Source organism: Tyto alba, unplaced genomic scaffold (genome assembly GCF_018691265.1).
Source record: "Tyto alba isolate M040663 unplaced genomic scaffold, T.alba_DEE_v4.0 Super-Scaffold_18, whole genome shotgun sequence".
Classification (NCBI taxonomy): domain Eukaryota; kingdom Metazoa; phylum Chordata; class Aves; order Strigiformes; family Tytonidae; genus Tyto; species Tyto alba.
The window spans coordinates 20,665,219-20,683,188 of record NW_024881280.1 but is presented as its reverse complement, the minus strand read 5'-3'; positions in this window follow the sequence as shown (position 1 = coordinate 20,683,188).

Below are 17,970 nucleotides of genomic sequence, written 5' to 3'. Positions count from 1 at the left end.
CTGGAACAGCAATTCAGTATCTCTGTGATAAACTTTCCTGAGCAACTGCCCTAAAAGGGCTTTTAATAAGAGCAGTGTGATAACTTTTGTCTAAGTGGATAAACAGGACCCTGAGAGACAGGGAGAGGAGGGAGATATTTCTTTTCTCACATCTCATGAAGGCACTGAAGGGAGGTGAATGTCTCATGATAACCACACCTCTTGTCATCCTCTATTAGTCACATCACACACTTCCTGAACACAAAACTTCTTTATAATCCCCTGATAATTTGCACGTCTTACAAGAACAGTGTCTAGTTATCATCCTCAGGGCTAACACCAGCTCTAAATACAGTTCAATGAGCCTTTACAGGAACCTCTAATTGTCTGTGTACAGTATCCTAGTCTTCACAGAGGCTGTATTTACTCTTTCCAGAGAGAAAATATAATTGGATAAGATGTGATTGGTATGTTTTGACCTCAAGCTTCTGCCATATCAGTCAAAATGGAGCTGGAAACTTTCTGCCTTTTATTACAAAACCTTGAGGGTCACATGCTATGGCTCTGCCATGTGGCACTTAGAGCAAGTCTGCAGGGTAATATCAAGGTGGACTTCTGCTAACCGCCGCTCCTCCCATGCCTTGTGTCCTTGGGACATCAGTCCAGACAGACCCCAGGATAAGGTCTTCCAAGTGGTGCATTTAGGGGAGCAGTAGTCACCTGGAGGAAAATTCCAGTTATGTACATCTTGTCTGCAAATGATGATGGCAGCGTGTACAATTTTGCAGTAACTTTGATAATCAAGAGCTACTTCAGCTAATTCATCCTATCTCTTCTCCTTAAAAGCCACTGTAGATAGAGGAACTGAAGAGAATTAGGCACTGAAATCCCTTTGGTTTGCTGTATGACTTTGTGGAATTCAGTAGCCATGATGCCCAACTGCTTCTTTGTCCTTGGGATTTGTATATCTGGTATGACAGCACTATATTGCGAAGTTGTTGCATCAATCAGGATAAAAAAAGATACAATACAAACTACTTTCAATGTGAACGGTATAGTCTTCCCACTTCGTGCCTGGCCTGGAACATCAAATAGGTGAGTTTTTCTTCATTTTTATTTACTGCCATGTTATGGATAATGAAACACAGAGAAACTGGGCTAGGTTAGGTGTTCAGAGCACTATGACTCCAGTCATTCTTTGATATAAATTCAGATAAATCACTGCATTTCTCCTCAAAAATTGCTCTTCCTAGTTTGATGGGCTTGAGTTAAAAATAGTAAGTTAGAACTCAGCAACTGCAGCGTATGAGAAACACAACCAAGTGCAGTTGCGGTTCAAGACCTGAACAAAAACATTATGTCCATACATAAGCCAAATACCTTTTCCTGGAATATAGGATGCTTCCTTTTGTGTGTCAGGCTCTGACCACTGAGTCACTTCCTGTGGGTTTGCATTGTGTAGATTAGCAGGTGCAATTCTAGACACGTATAGAAACTTCCTTTCTTACTGCTCTCACAAGGTTTATCCTCAGCTTCCTCTGAAGTTCAAACTTCTCTACTTCCTTATCCACACTACATCTCTCTTCATCTCCGTCTCTGTTCCTGACTGTCCCTGCTATCTGCCCAGGCTTTCTTCCTGACAGCTTCTTTCATTTTTTTCTTTTCTTTGGCCAGCAGTCTTAGAAAAAATAGCCAAGCCACTCTGTTGACTAGCAAAGCTAGCTCTTTACAAGGAGGTCATTACTATGTATGCAGCCACGGTCACAAAATCTGGAATTACTCTGGAATGACATTTGGTGGGTAGCTTTTTACAAGGAAAGAATACAGGTAGAAGAGGTTGTTGAAGATAATTCAATCACAGAACTACAATGGTTCAGGATTCAAATCTCTTACAGAAGTTATGGACTGCACATCTTGGTACCAGAGTATTTCAGCTGAAGCATTGAGATTTTCGTCAAAACATCTAAGCCAGCAAAACTGACCATGAATTTACAGGTTCTACACCACTCTTGGTTTGTTCTGCTGCCTGCATGGGAGTTGCTACACCGGGGTGTTGTTTTAACTATCCCAGAATAGGTAGCACAATTTAACATTTGTGCATAGATGACCTCTCTATCTTATGTTTACTTACCTTGTGAACAAGTATGGGTGTCCTTTATCTGGGTTGTTTGTCAGAAAAAAAAAAAAAAGGTACGAAAACAAAAGAGCATGTGTCATTCTTCAGACACAAATCCATTACTAATTTGTTTCTTTTTCCTGTTAAATTCTGTAGCTTAACCACAGGCAGCTTTTTAAGTGACTCTAGCACCTGCTTCCTTTCTGTCTACTTCATACTAGTTTGGAAGGACGCCTCTACATTTAAAAAAATCAGGTATACAGTCAAAAAAGAAAGTTGGGGAAAAAAAAAGAACTTAAGAACTTTCCCTTTTGAAGATATTATTTATAAGGGCTGAATGTCTAATAATCTGTCAGATAAATATGAGAATATGGTGATAAATTTGGTGGATGAAGCATGCCAAACTGTGAAGCAGGAACCTATTGCAAAGAATGGTGCTGCCATTTTGCTGATATTCTGAACTGCAGTGTTTAAAAGTACAACGGTAGAAGCAAATGGTTTTCAACTTTGCCAATATAATGAGCACAGGTTAGAAGCCGTGAACAATTGTGTCTGTGTTCTTGGTGTTTTCCAGAGCTTGCCTCTGGCCAGGGATGGGTGAGGGATGAGAAAGGGGGAAGGACCTAGACTCAGAAGTGTGCTGAATATTTGTTTGTTTTTTCAGAGGAAAAGGAGAAGTGATTGAGATGATGGTGCTTCACATCCCAGAGGGAGTTTCGCTTGACAGATAAGCACCCTGAGTCATGAGCTGAATACGTGCTTAAACGTTTCAGTAGTTGAAGGAAATCCTATCAAAATTTGCCTTTGTGGTTGAACGTGCTGACTCAAAGTACTTACTACGTGAGCTACCAGGGAGAAAATGTGGCCGGTAGTAAGTCACACAGTGGGCCATCTGGAAATTGGGAGGCAGAAATTATTCTTTACGTGAAGGAGAAGCAATCTTGGTATGTGAAAATGCAAGCTGTTTGTTTCAATGAAGAGGCTGGGTTTGGCTTTACTCCATATAGTTATTTGAAGGCTATTGAGAAATGCAAATCATGATTTATTTTTGCTGTGCTATGTGATGAGACTCATACTTTAAAGGCAGAGAGACAAGTTTCTGGACCTTGTCCAGAAACTAGCTGAAACAACAACAACAAAAAAGTCTCACAACTGATACAGTTTGTTTAAAATTATTACAAATATCTGAAAAAAAATTAAAGGTGATCTACAAAGGAAAAAAGCAGCTAATTGTCCTGAGAACTCACTGAAGAAGGAGATACACTTTGGTCTGGTGTCCAAATTATATCATTCTTCTGGGGGTTTTAGACAGTTTTTCATTATTTGAATTTGTCCCACTATAAGGGTTTTCAGTTCTTCTCTTGTATTTTCTTATACAGGTAAAACATGCTTAATGTTATTTCACTCTTAATTGTTAGAAACCTTGTATGTCTTCTGTGTTCTGTCTGTGAAAAGGGTTGGCACAATTTCTGAGAGACAGCATGAAAAGTTTTTATAGATTACTTTTAGAATGTATGTTACTAACTATATCCTGGTCCATGGGGAAATGCTTTTAATTTATCTTAAACCCTTTATTCTGATGAGGCAAAAAGAGTGGGACTTAGCTAATGAATTAAAATGTTCTCTTCGTAAGAGAGACTAAGACAAACATATCTATAGCATCATTCTGCTGTTTAAACCATTTTCTTCCTTTTTACTCCAGCAAACATCAGTGGTTGAGAATGGACTTGAGATAAATTGGTTCAAAATCACAGTTCATAGAATTATAGAAAATTTGGGTCGGTCATCTGGTCCAATCTCCTCCTTAAAGCAGGTCAACTTTAAACAGAAATACTTTAAACTTGCTGACCGCTTATAATGCCTTCCATATTGACCCACCTGCCTTTTCTTCTTTGCAGTTTCCAAGACCTTAAGCATTAATGCTAATGAGACTGCTCATTGAAAAGTGACAGAAATATTCTTGCCTGAGTGCAGCAGGAAATAGAAATGGTGTGATGCCAGAAGCCAGAGAAGGCACGTGCTTGCACAGCACTGGGAAATGCAGGGGCTTTGCTTGCAAATGTTCCCTTTGGGATTCTCCCTCCAACTTTCTCTCAGTGAGGGCAGACACTCAGTTCTGAGTTTCAGTCCAACACTGCCTGTGAGAACAAACCATGTATTTCAGAGTACAAACACAGTTGGAGCTATCAGACCACCCCTGAATTGGCCTAGGAGCCTCCTCAACAACACAGGCCTGTAGGTACAAGGTTGGCTGCTTCTGGGACCTTGCTGTTACTTGCTTATATGTGGATATGCCCATGTTTTCCAAGATGAATAGACAACTAGCAGTATTCCATGCTTAATACTGTCATTAAACAGTCGGTATAAGTCTGTGTAGATCTGCTGGAGATAAATGCTGATACTTCATACCAGCAGCACTAGTGATCCTCTTTTCCTATAGCCTTTTTCCAAGGAAGATTCCATGGTGAAGGAGTAGAGTTGCAAAGAGTGAACTATGAAATTGCCCATGCAAGTATTATGATCAGTATTGCTGGCCTTCTTCCAAAAATGTGAGTTCTTCATGCGAATTATAAAGCACCACTAATAATCAAGTGAGGTCTCCTAAAGTCAAGGGAGAGAAGGCAAGGGCTCAAACAGCTTATTGGTATGTGACCCTTAATCATATCCTGGGCACCTAGATGTTCTCATTAGGGGCGAACTAGGAATGCTTAAACAGATTAGCAAGATCATTTGCTGTTCACTAGTCACGGTGATCTCCTTTATTCTCTGGGAAAGCCAGTAATGAGCTGTTCAAACGCTGTGTGGGGCAGTAAGACCACTCAGTAGAAACTGTAGGCACACTCAATTTAGCAGTGAGTTGGCAGCTGGCTGGCGCACACCACAAAATATGCTGTGTTTCTTTATCAAATCAACAATAAGTGTTCGTGTTTGTTCTGGTCTGTGTGCAAGAGCTCACGTATGCCTGCATACCTCATAACTCTGCCCGAGCAATTACATCCCATACTTCCCTTTTCTCTGTTCCTGTATTAAGAGTTACAACATTACATAGCTATACATAGAATAAGCCTATCAAAATACATACCAATATACAGCATTTCCTTTCCCACTTACTGCTTTGAAGCTCCAGCATTTCTTCCTACCTCTCTTTTCTTTATTCTTATTTTTTTTTCCTTTTAATAATCTTTACAGCATCTTCTTTTTTGTCTTTACAGTTCTGTCTTTGCCCTATCTGCATTCTGACATTTGACTTTGAACTCTTCTTTGTCTTGTTGTGAGTCTATTAATGGTGGAGAGTTAAAAAGTCTCTTATAATAAAGAAAGAAGCAGAAGAATGGGGTGGACAGAAGCAAGAGGAAAGGCTACCTGATAAGCCTGATAGGTGTACTAGGGTTAATACTGGAGTGTCGAAAAGTCAGTCCTCATGGTTGCTCTTATGGGGCCTTGGAAAACAGGGCCAGAAATATTGCTTTTGCCAGTTCTGATCATATCCTAATTTTAAACACAGACTAGAATTTGTTTAGCTCCATCTCATCATCCTTACAATACTAGTGCATGTTTTCTGTGCTCTTTTAAAAAGTCAGTTGACATGTCATTTCTGTTCTTGTCCACCTTTCTGTTCTTGTACCAAAAGTCTTCTCTCAGTAGTTGTCCTTGTTAGCAATATGACTTTCCAAATTTGTCTGCTACTTTGTGGGAATTTTCTGTAACCCTGTAATTATCTCTGTTTACGTGATGGAAGTCTTTTTGCATGTCCTATTTAGCATTTGCTAACTGCTGTTTGTGCTTGCCTCTCCCTGCTAACAATGGACTTTGGATTTTTTTTTTTTTTCTGTATGATTAGGACTTTTTTTTAACTCTTGCATAGTTGGGCTGAACTATTTAGCAAGCACTGAATGTAATATTTAAACAACAGTTCTTTGCAAGTCACCTCTTCAAGAGTCCTATTTGAAAGGATCAGCTAAGATTGACCTTGAGATGATAGGCAAGATTGAAATTTCAGGCTAATTGTATGTGATATGGAACCACACTGTGCAAAACTTTTCTCGATTTTATATCCATGCAGATGGTAAATTGGTTGACTATTCCTTGCCCAAATCATGTCAAACTTGTTTGGAACTGGAGTGGCTGTTGTTACAGCAGCACTGGATGCAGCTGCAGTATTGCTGAGATGGCTGTACAACAGTGCGTAGTCTTCCCTGCCAACTGATGTGGGGTGTTCTTAACACCAAATAGGTGACTTGGGAGGGGAAGGTGAAAGAAAAGGGTATTACACCTTACTGAAGTCCACTGCTGGAGTATGGAGAAACCAAAGAGGTCAAATACCCTAGAAAGATAAAGTTACCCTGCTTAGTCAGGGTAACAATAAAAATCATCAGATCTGCATGGCCCCGAACATGACAATTCATCTTAAATATGTTCTGTAACATGTTCTGGGTTATTGTTATCAACGTTGAAAGGAACTGTCTGAAATACAGTTGGTGAAAACAAGCAGGCAGTTCACATGGGGAGTAATCAGTGTGATATTTTCTCCTGCCATATTTGACCACTAAGAAGAATTGATCTAGGTGTGAATAGCCTAGAAAGTGCCTGTAAATTTAGCTCCAGTCACCAGGGAACTTCAGGTGTGGGAATTGAAGTGGGATTTAGGCTGTACTGGTCTGGCCCAGTAGCTGTGGCCACACTAGCTCTTGTTGCTTTCTTTTCTGGACTGTTGAATCCACATCTACCTAGAGATTTCTGTTGCCTTGGGACACTTTGGACAGACAGGATTCAGGGAGATTTCAGTGGCTAGACACAGCTGGGGTAGGGCTAGGTGGTGTCCTGTCAGTGACATTCATCCACATTTACATTAAAACAGCATGGTTGACTAGAGCAGGTCTTATCTAAACAGTATTTAACAAGCACATACTACACAGTTCAGAGCACAGTTTTGTGCTGCTGCAAGGTATTTTACCAGCGTGCTAGAAGGAATGGTTGTTAAAAAGATAAATTTCTCTGAAATAAAGAAAGTTCCCCAAGCTCTTTTGGAAACTGAATGGAAAACATTTTAGGGGGGTTTCTGCATCCATGACCCACTTTCAGTACCTGTTTGAGAAACTGTATTTTCAAACTCAGTTCCATTGCTTCCTGTAGACCAGGCTACGAAGTGAACACGCTTGTTTCTAGATCTCCAAATTAGATGGCTCAGTGACTCAGCATGAAAACCAGTCACAGACAGCGAACATTCCTCCTCTGATATGAGTGTTTCTAACAAGAAATCAAAATGAAATGACAGAAGCAAAGAGGAGAAATTAATCATCCCCTCACTCCATATAGATTGGGATTCTTCCTCATGTAGTATTCTTACCATTTTTCTTTTCCCTGCAAGTACCTGATAAATGTAAGTGGAAGTTAACTCCTGCCCACCCTCCCACCCGTAAAGCCAGGATGGAAGACACTTTAAAGTTTTGTTGTTTTTTTTTTTTTTTTGTTGTTGTTTTTTTTTTTTTTTTCTTGTTGTTTTTGGTTGGTTGGTGGGGTTTTTTGTGTTTTTTTTTTTGTATGTTTTGTTTTTTCAATGAGGATAAATATTTTGTTTATCATAAAAAGGCCACCCATGAAGATTCTTAAATATTAGACTTATCTTCTACTCCCAATGAACCATTAAGTAACTAAAATCTCTGTAGAGGTATTGGGTTAGCTGAAAAAAAAGTTTCCCATAGCAACTTGCTGAATAGTTCTTAATTATATCAATAGTCACAGATTTCTTTTTTGCTTTTAAAAAAACCCCAAAACCTTAACATTTTCAAATGAATGACCAGAGTTCTGAAGTTTGATGAAGGTTGAATTGTCTTGAATCACAGCAGCACATTAGAGAATATGCTGTGTATTATATTTCAAAAAGTGCATTCATGATTTGCCCACTATGTTGCTTTCATATTAAATAAAAGATGAGAGCGTAATCCTGCATCCCTACTTCTCATTTAAGTTAACATCCTTTCATGTGGTAGCAAATGGAAAGCATTCAGATATATTTTGTTGAATACAATGCTGGGAGACTGCAAATGTGATTTGGTTCAGCAGTGGTATTGCTGCTACTTGCTACTGTGACAACAGAGCTGCAGTGCTCTCTGAATGGTAGTAAATCTCCTAATTTTAAGTATTTAGAAATTGTCTACCCTATTGGTTTCTTTGCTAGTTGTATCAAGTGTCCAGGTGAATGTTTTCCCTGAGTGCATCTTTTCCCAGTTGAATGTCATGGTAATAAGATGTCATTGTGCAACTATATGGAGCCTTTCATCCCACTGAGTTGCAAGTGGAATCTTCAAGCTATAATGTCAGTCACTGAGGTTCAGTGTGTGTAGGACAGTATGCTTCAGGATTTGGGAAGGACAGTAGTGCTGTAATTTCATGGCAGGTGGTAGAAGCAGTAGGTAGTGAGGAACAGCACACACTGAAGTGTGGGTTTATAAAGTATAAGTATTTCCTGAGCACAGGAAATTGCTCAGACTACGAGGGCTAACAAAAGTACATTGGTTGGGAGAAGGATACTTGACAATTTTCACAACCACGTGGCCTTAAACTCACTTTCAGCAGCAGAGAGCCCTCATAACTAGTTATTCAGGACAACAGTTATTCAGACTCTGTTTTAGGATGGAAGGAGCTGCTCATGATCTTTCTTGAAAAAAGTAATGCCAGTGATTAATCATTCTCTTTATTATTTATGAAACATCTAATATCTAAAGATAGACCTTCATATACATGAAAGTCACTCAGAAAGGGCAGTGTCTTACATAGTTTATATACGTCTCAGACTTTTTCCTAGTAGTGTATATATGGTTCAGCATATCTATTTGGCACAAAGCAAAGCTTTTAAATTTAGTAGCATAGATTACTGAGAAGATGTGAATTTCTTAAACTTTCCCCACTTTTATGTGGTACTGTAAACACATCTTTTGAATGTGGGAATCATTTACCTCAAAATAGAGAGCAGGTTACTGCTACTATTGATGGACCATCTCTGGCATCCACTCTTTAATGCAACAACACTGTACAAGCTCCATATACAGGTAAGGAACCATTAGATTCAGCTTTCTGAAACTGGAGCAAATGCTTCTAGGTCAACTGGTGACCCTATTTAAGCCAAAACTAAAATATTGGTTAACCTCAGTCAACAGCTTTTAATCCAGGGGTCAATTTTTTCATGTAAATCTGTTAAGAGTTATTTCTGTTTCTTATAATACTGCTTTTCTTCTTTTATCATGGATGTACCAATGTGGCTTGTCTAGGTAGAAAATGGAAGACATTATTAGACCTGCGGGCTTTAAAAAGAAGAGTGCTTCAGTCTGTTCTGAAAGCTGAAGCAGCATCCAGTCTAACAATACTGATACATTGCTCTGGTTTCAGTCAGAATTCAAAGTAAAGACAAACACCTCACACATCATTTTCTTAAAGCCATGGGGACTCTTTACATTAAAGACTCCAGTATTTACCATTTATAAACTTGATAACAAACAGGGCTAAATTAACTACATGTAATATAAAATGTTCTCTAAACCCATATCCCTTTCTCCTTGACTGCATACAGCAGCAAAGGAGACATACAAGACTCCTAACTTCAGAGATGTTTTAACGTGGGTGAACAAAATGCTGGTTAGCACGGGTATCCCTCCAGACGTGAAGTGCATTAAGAGGAGCAGATTATAGAAGGACTGCTTTTAAACTCAAATTTCCGTCTGCTTGGTATAGTTTCCTGCTGCTCCACTTACAGCAATCTGGAATATAAAATAAGTTTGATCAAAGCCATGCTCAAATGCAAGTTCCACTTAAGTCAGTGGGAATTTTTGCTTGAAGAAGAACTACAGGGTTTAGTACACAGGATTTCATAGCAATTATTTATTTCAGTGGGAATTTTAATAGTAAGTGTAATGGCAAACAAAGTGGAAATAAGTTGGGATAGGGGATTTGTAAGAAAGTTCCTGTGTTTGCATAAAAAATTAGCACAGTTATTTTTTAGCTTTTTCTCCTCTTGTAACACCTGTATTGTAATAATCAAAAACAATGTTGCATTTTAAAGTTAGCTCCTTTAAATTTTTTCTTCTTCCCCTATTACTCACATTTCTTTTCCGGTTTTTATTATCCTGCCCCAATGGGGTTTTTCTTTTAACTTTGTTATAATATAATTGTTGGTGTGTGTACATGAAAAGACCACTGACCTTTTAGTGACTTGTGAGTCAGAGGATTAATAGCTCTGCATACAACCTTCTGAAAATAGTGGAAAAATTTCCCTTTAATCTGCTTTTCAGGTGGACAAATGGTGAAAATCCACTTGGTATTTTTTCCTCATTTATTTGAATGGTTTGCTTCTCTTGTATAATTATCTCGGATTTTCAAGTTGTATATTTTGATTACTAATCTATAGAGTTATACAGATGATAATACAGGTAATAATATAGTCATATATTCTATATTGGTTTTAAAATGCAGACATTTTGTGCATTTTGGATGATATAGCCTCTGTAACTGAATTTATTTTGATTTGATTGGTTAAGGTCAGTCTCTGAACTCATTCATATCTTCACTTATGTGAATGATTTCAGCAAAATACAGTAGGAAATCCAGAGCCAGTCATTCCAGCAGTCATGGTGGGAGCATAACAAAGTGAGAGAGTGGATCTTGCAATTATGGGCACAAAATAAGTAAGCATATATGTAAGCATATATGGAGGAATAAGGAGTTTATGGCTTTCCTTTGTAATCTATCCAGCAAATGCCAAAACCAGCATTAGGCTTTGGATTTGCCTCCCATGGTGACCTTTAGGGTAAAGTGGATTTGTGAAAATTTTCAGAAGTAATTCCTAATTTAGAAGTTATGACTACCAATAGCTTTCTCTGAACTTCATGGGAACTAAAAACTCCATCCCCAAGATGTCACTAGTTTCAGACACCCAGTATGGAGACATCCAAAAGTGGAAGTCACTTGGGTAAATTCTGGCCTTAACCTCTGTGTCTCTGAAACCATTCCATGTAACAAGTAGAGGTTATGAAGAGTGAGAGGGACAGGGAGATATCGTGGGAGAAGGATATTTGGCAGTGGAATTTGCTGCAGAGAAAAAGAAAATAAGAAAAAAAGGGACACAAATAGCAAGGAGCTGTTTGGGCTCAATAGAAGGGGGAGCGGAGCAGTAAAAACATCACTTTCCAAATGGAACACCATCCAGTCTGTCTCAACATCTATTTTCCAGGTACATTATGTAGCCTGTAGAGAACACTTCAATAGTAAAGCATCCTACATAGTGTCTGGAACTGGGTGTATAAAAGAAAATTTCATTTACATGTTACTCAGTTTGATTTTAATTTTAACCCTTTTTACATTGTTTTCAGCAGTGTAGGGCTTTCATTATTTACTGAAAGCCAGACTTCTTGTGAGTCAGACTTGCTGAGAACATGGGGGTAGACCAAGGAAGTGTATCCCTTAGCAACAGAAAGCAAGTTAGGGTTCTTCAAAACTTCTCTATTCATGTTTTCTCTCATTGTTAATAGGTCTTTTACAGAGAAATTGGCTCACAGTTCATTTGGAGTGCTTTAGACCCAAATGTTAGTCACATTTAATGAGACAATTTTGTGAGTTTCATTTGACACGAGACAGTTACTGAAAATTGTGTACAGGATTATACCAATTGTGCCAAAGATATATAACTCCTTGGGAAAAAGGTAGAAGGAGCGAGTTTTGTCACTGTTTTTGTAGGTATGACCTAATCTACTTAACTAACACATAAACTGTAGACAGGGTACACCGTAATTTAACTTGTCTTCATATAGTTTGCATTAGTCAGGCTTTAGGCATTAAGAAACAGGCTGTCCTGTCAGATGTATCAGTTAAATGATTTTGGCCATAGAGTATTTTAGCACTACAACAGTTATTTATACAGCAGCGGGGCATATTATCTTTCTGTTTCAGTGACTGTTTTACTTCAAGTGTATGGTGACATACATGTGGCAGTTAAAATCACTAAATCACTCATGTCGTGGGCTCTCAGGTTTTCTATCCTGAGATACTGTGTGCCTTTCTCTAAATGACCCTCCCCACTTGGCTTCCCGTGGTTGTCACTGCCACCATCCCACCCCTCCCACAGCCTCTCCTGTACTTCTTGCCTGAATTCTGACAAAGCTGATGGATCCTGCCAGCAAAGGACGGGGGACCTGGTTTCCAGTGGTGCCCATCTATTTCCCATGCAAGGTAGCTGTTGTTAGCACCCAGAGCTCGAACCTCAAACTGCCCACCTTTTGAGATTGTGTGTTCCCACATTGATGATCGCTGAAGAACCCCAAACCACTGCCCCCTATTCTTATTTATTGCACCCAGAACCTAGACTCTTAGGTATGTGTGTAAAGAAAAAAACACAGATGGTAAAAAGGTAGTGACTGCCCTGTGTATAATAAATCATATGGCAAAATCATGGAAGGCTAAACTGGCCAAGTATCACTGAAAAGAAAGGGAGACATTTGAGAGGAAAGTATTTCTCATAAATTAAAATAGAAATATTATTTTGGGTGCCTTTTCTTGTTAGTGGCATAATTCACTGCACTATTTAATTGTTTTAATTCTAAATAAACCTGTTAAATTTTAAATGGTAAAAATCAATCTCAGCAAGCTAAAGAAAAAGAAGTCTTTCTCTAACTATATTGCTTAGTTAAATGAAGCATGTTGCATATTCTGACTTCAGACCTTTCTTTAAGTGTCTTTTCTGGGTTGTTGATTCAGTGAATACTTCATTTATTTTCTGGCAGTTTTCCTGAAAGGAAAGCCAAGGAACATCATCTGAATAAATAATTGTGGTTTATTTTGGCAATATCTTGTAACAGCACAAGTGGTCAGGTATTTTGTTTTCTAACTGAACCACCCTATCATCTTGGAGCCTGACCAACGGCTTTCTGCCACTTCACACAACTTAGTATTTTCACTCTGCTACCTGACTAGATTTTTGCAGTTCATGCAGAGGACTTTTAGCTAAATTTTGCTCTTTCTAATTTGTTTATCTTAAAAGCCATAAGTCTACCATTAGGAATAGTAATGTCTTTGTGGTTCACTGAGGGATGTGGCTGATATAGTCACAGGCATTATGTTGGTGTCAAATTTTTAAGTGATTTCTATAGAAAACCTTTTAAAAATAATAGGAAAAGGAAATGAGCCACAATCTTATGTATATTGGTCATTTTCTGTAAAAGGATCCTCCCAAAACCATCAGATTTTGGGTAAGTTTTGATCCAAAATACTGATTTGTAAATTTATTTTACCTAAACTTGGAAAAGTTATTTCCAGCAAAAATTGGCAAATCTTTCAAAGAAAAGATTCTTTGTCTTCCACAAAGAAAGAAAGAAAAGAAGAACACATTCCCATTACAAGATGAATTTTTTATTGGAGGAAAATTTTCATTAACAAAATTAAGTAGCCTTTTTGGTTTATTCTTGTGTAAGTGCATTTCTAGAGGTAATTATGACAGACAATTAAGTTAGAAAATGACTGAATACGAACAAATATATGTAGGCTGAAAATCTGTCCTACTGCAGCCCAATGTTGAAGATACTCTTGAAGAAGGTGGTTGTTCTGAGTTCCAGTTCTGGCTTCTAACATCTGTAGATTTTACCTGGAGTCTTTTTATTAGAAATGCATCAGCCATCTCTGGGACTCTGTGTGGATCTCTTGTCAGTACCGATCCTAAAAAATGGGACCCTTGAGCTGAAGGCACACGCAGTATTCTTGCTGTAACTTGCCATAATCTTGCCATAAACTAAGAATTGTGCTAAGACTTCTTGGCAGAACTGATTTTTTAAGGGGACAGTCTATAGAAACACTGCTTCACTACCAATGTCCTTCCTTCATTTTGATTTCTGTGGATAGCCTTCGTGAAAAACTCACAGCATAAGAGAATTTAATGATTCCTTGGGCCATGTTTGTTTTCCCCTTCCCATCTCTATTTTTTTTTCCTCTCTCTTTACAGAGAGCTATAAATTGTGAAACTGAAACTGCATGCTTTCAGAGATTTGTTAAGGAAATCAAACTTTAATTATTGGTGAGTTCTAGGATAGCATGAAATGTGACTGCCTGATTAATGCATTACAAGTCTGTTTGGTTTTGAGAAGAAAAGAGTTCCTACTTAATAAAACCAGCCATTTTCATAAACAAGAGGAGTAAAATGTTCTGTAATGATATATGCTAAGCTTGGTCGGTGAGAAGACCAGCTGGCCTGACCTTGGCAGTCAAAGGAGTTGAACTTCAGGTCTTCGACCCTTGGCAGTCTGTTCTGCAAAAGTACGTCTGTGCTCACCCTGCTCATACACAGGATGAATTTGTGTTTACTACCTCATTTACTTGAGTGGAAATGGTGAGAGGCAGCTCCTCTAAATTGGTGGAATGCTATTCAGAGATGCAGGAGGTGATACTTCGTTCCTAAGCATGCTGCTTGAACCTCTCCTCCCCACCTCTGAGTGGGGCAAGATTTGGGTGGGGAAGTGCTCAGTAGATTGTACTGACCCAGGTGACAGGGTGCTGAAATGTGAGGCTAGAAGTCTTGGGCCCTGGTTCCAGGTCCAGTAGAAATCTCCAGTGTGATCTCAGATAAAACACTGAGGATTTGCCTCTAAAGTAGACTGTCCTTGCTGGCTTTGTTGCTGGTGGTGGGTGGGGTTTTTTTGGTTTTGTTTTTGTTTTAAATAAAAGACTGGGATGTATTTGGATGTAAAGGACTTTGTGAGAATGAAGAATATTTATTTTGGAGGCTGGGGATGGGCTGCATTTTTTGAGTTTTTTCAATCCCCTGAGTTGGGAAACTGAATCTTATTTTTCCTGGAAGACAGGGGGAGGATGGCAACAGGAATCAATGTGTTAAGCCATTAGTCACCAACTGCTGGAGTACAAATATTGACAAGTGCAAAGGTTTAGTGGTCTTGCTTTTCTGCACGAATACCAGCAATCTATCACACAAAGCCTGCCTGTACTTCCAGGAGGCCTGTCCCTGGATAACATGATTATTGCAGCATAATAGGGAGGTAAATGGTTAGACACAGGTCGCACAGCTTCCACTGAACCTATATTACCCAATGTCTGGTTATGCAGAGTTTTGCCTTGCAACACAAATATCATAAATGTTACGGTTTTAAAATCAGCAAATTGCTTTCCTACATCATACTTCCTCCTAAGGACAATCTTGTAAGTTCACACCTGATCATTTGATTGCAGTTCTCAGGTCTCCATCTTAGCTTAAAAACATCATATGCTTTGAGGGATGTCCCCCAGGAAGAATGCTGTAGTTAAGTCATTCACATGCTAGGAATAGAATCACTGCAGGAACTGAGCAATTTTCAAAACTCAAGCACACTGTAGTGACATCTGTGAAATGGATGGTCAGTGGGCTCTGAACAGGGATCTGTGAGAAGAGGGGTAGATGATAGTCTCAAAATTCTTGTCTGATAAAAAAAAAAAAAAAAAAGAAAACAAAACTTTCCACTGTTGCTAAGTCTGGCTAAACTCCATCAGCCTGCAACACTGAGTCATTATATGAGTCACTGGATGCCATAGGCAGTTTCAGATCCTTATTGATAAGACCTGCTCAGAGCAAGGCTCGAAGGCCTGGTGCTGATGTCTGCAACCTGCGAGACAGCTACAGCCAAGCAAAGAAGTGTAATCTTGGTCCATCACACTGTGTAACCTCAGCCAGATTGCATACTCATAGTCCCTTCTGTCCGTATCATTCCAAAGCTGAGCATCCTCTGCAAATGCTGTGCTGTCACCTCTTTAATTTCTGAAAATCACAAATCCCTTTCTGCACAAATCTCAGTTTTTACCAGACTGTAACACTCTGGAACCACTGCTTTGATCTTCCCTCCTGAGAGCAGTACTGCTGTGACAGGTATATACATATCTATACATAGGTAAATATCTGCAGAACTAGGAAGAACAGCATCAATTAAGACTTCCACTGGCAGCCGTTAAAATCACAGTTCTGTTCACAACCTGGCTGTTAAACATACTTCCAGCAAGTTTCATTCCCTTTTGGTGTTAGCCTCTTCTGGAAGCCACACTACATGTACTTAGCTAGGCAAATAGCTCCTTGGTGTCTCTGTCTTCATAAACTCGAGACTTGGAATTCCATGATATGGCCAGACCTCCTGGTTGCTTTTACTTTGACAGTACGCATTTGTTATAAATTGTTTATCTAGCTGTTCTTAGGATAGCTTAACTCTTCTGGTTCCTTAAAATCTGTGGAGAGTTTTTGGTTTCAGCTATACTTTTCTAAATCATCTAAAAATACCATTCTTTGAAGCAAACCCAATGAAGTTAATTTATCTTCTCTGAGTAATGAAGAATTTAGCTTGTTTTTGTGAAGGTTGTATGTTACATCCTTGTTAGCAGAAGTATTGAATAATGAAGACATCCATTCTTCAGTAGGCTTCCTGTGCTTTGCTGGATCCATAAAGTTACTTCTCTCCATTTAATTCCTTTTGCCAAAAAATGTCTTCTTCAATCAGTGGTGTTACATCATCTGTTACCTATCAGCTCTCTGATAAATGTGTACTTAAGGGCCATGATCTATCTTTAGGAGCAGTGCAAAGACTCTTACACTTAAGACCTTCCCTTGTGAAAGTAGTCTCATTAATATAAATGGGAACTTTGCCTGAAAAGGAACTGAGTGAAGAGTCAGGATTTGACTGGTGGGATGATTCATATACATTGGGTCCTACATTTGCATCCATTCCAGTTGTATCTCTGGAATTTAGGACATTGTCTCAATCACTTTCTGATGATGAAGAGCTGGAAACATGATCCTCTGCATGTCCTTATACTAACAGGCAATTAGATATGTGTCTGCCATCTGTGAGTATCCCTGGAAATATTTTTAGCATGATTTAACTCTTTACAGTTGGGGTGCTGAGAATCAATTGTTTGCAGTATAACATCCAGTGCATTTTTGTCTTGACACATCAAGTTTTAGACTTGGTTCTAAAAGCACAGAGCAACTTTGCTCGTAGATGTGAGAGTCACTTATTTCAGTGACTGTCTCCAAGATCAGGCCCTAGATTTTTCAGACCCAGATGGGAATGAAACTTTTTTTTTTTTTTTTTTTTTTTTCTGGTGAATCTACTATGCTGTCCTATGCTTGGACATACTATATTGCAGCACATCATAGGGCACCATCCTGAGATGTGAATGGACTATAGTTTTGGAATTTTTGCCTGGGACTCGTAACTGGAAATTAATATTTCAGTCACTGAATCTTTCTAAGTTACAATTTCTACAGTGTAATTCAAATCCTACTTCTCATTCTTAACCCCTGGCATTTGTTGTGAGGCACGTTCTATAGAGAGCAAGGTGGTATAAGTCTGAGGGTACTTGTGTACAAGTTCTGTCAAGGTGGCCATGAGGCTTTCCTTTATAAGCAAGCAGTAGGGTTAGTATGGTTTAGTGGTGGACTTGGCAGTGTTAGGTTTACAGTTGGACTTGATGATCTTAAAGGTCTTTTCCAACCTAAATGATTCTATGATTCTATTTTTTTCTTACTACCCAGTGGGATGAAGTTCATAGTTTCTAATAGGTTAAAAGACCCTGTGTATTTGGAGCACTTGAAATATGTCATTACACTTTAGATCTGTGCCCTTTCTGGTTATTCTAATTCTGTCCCACACTGTCAGGCTCTTCTTCCTGGGATTAGCCTAGTTAGGGTTCACTGTTGATTACATCGTGTAAGCACATTGCACCAGATAACTCCCACCCAGAGGGAAAAAACAAAACAAAATCCCACACAAGGTTTTAAAGTGTAGAATTTGCTAGTGCAAAATTCCTGCTCAGTGAGTAGAATTTTGCTCCTGTGCTGCATGTTTTTCTGTGAATAAATTCTA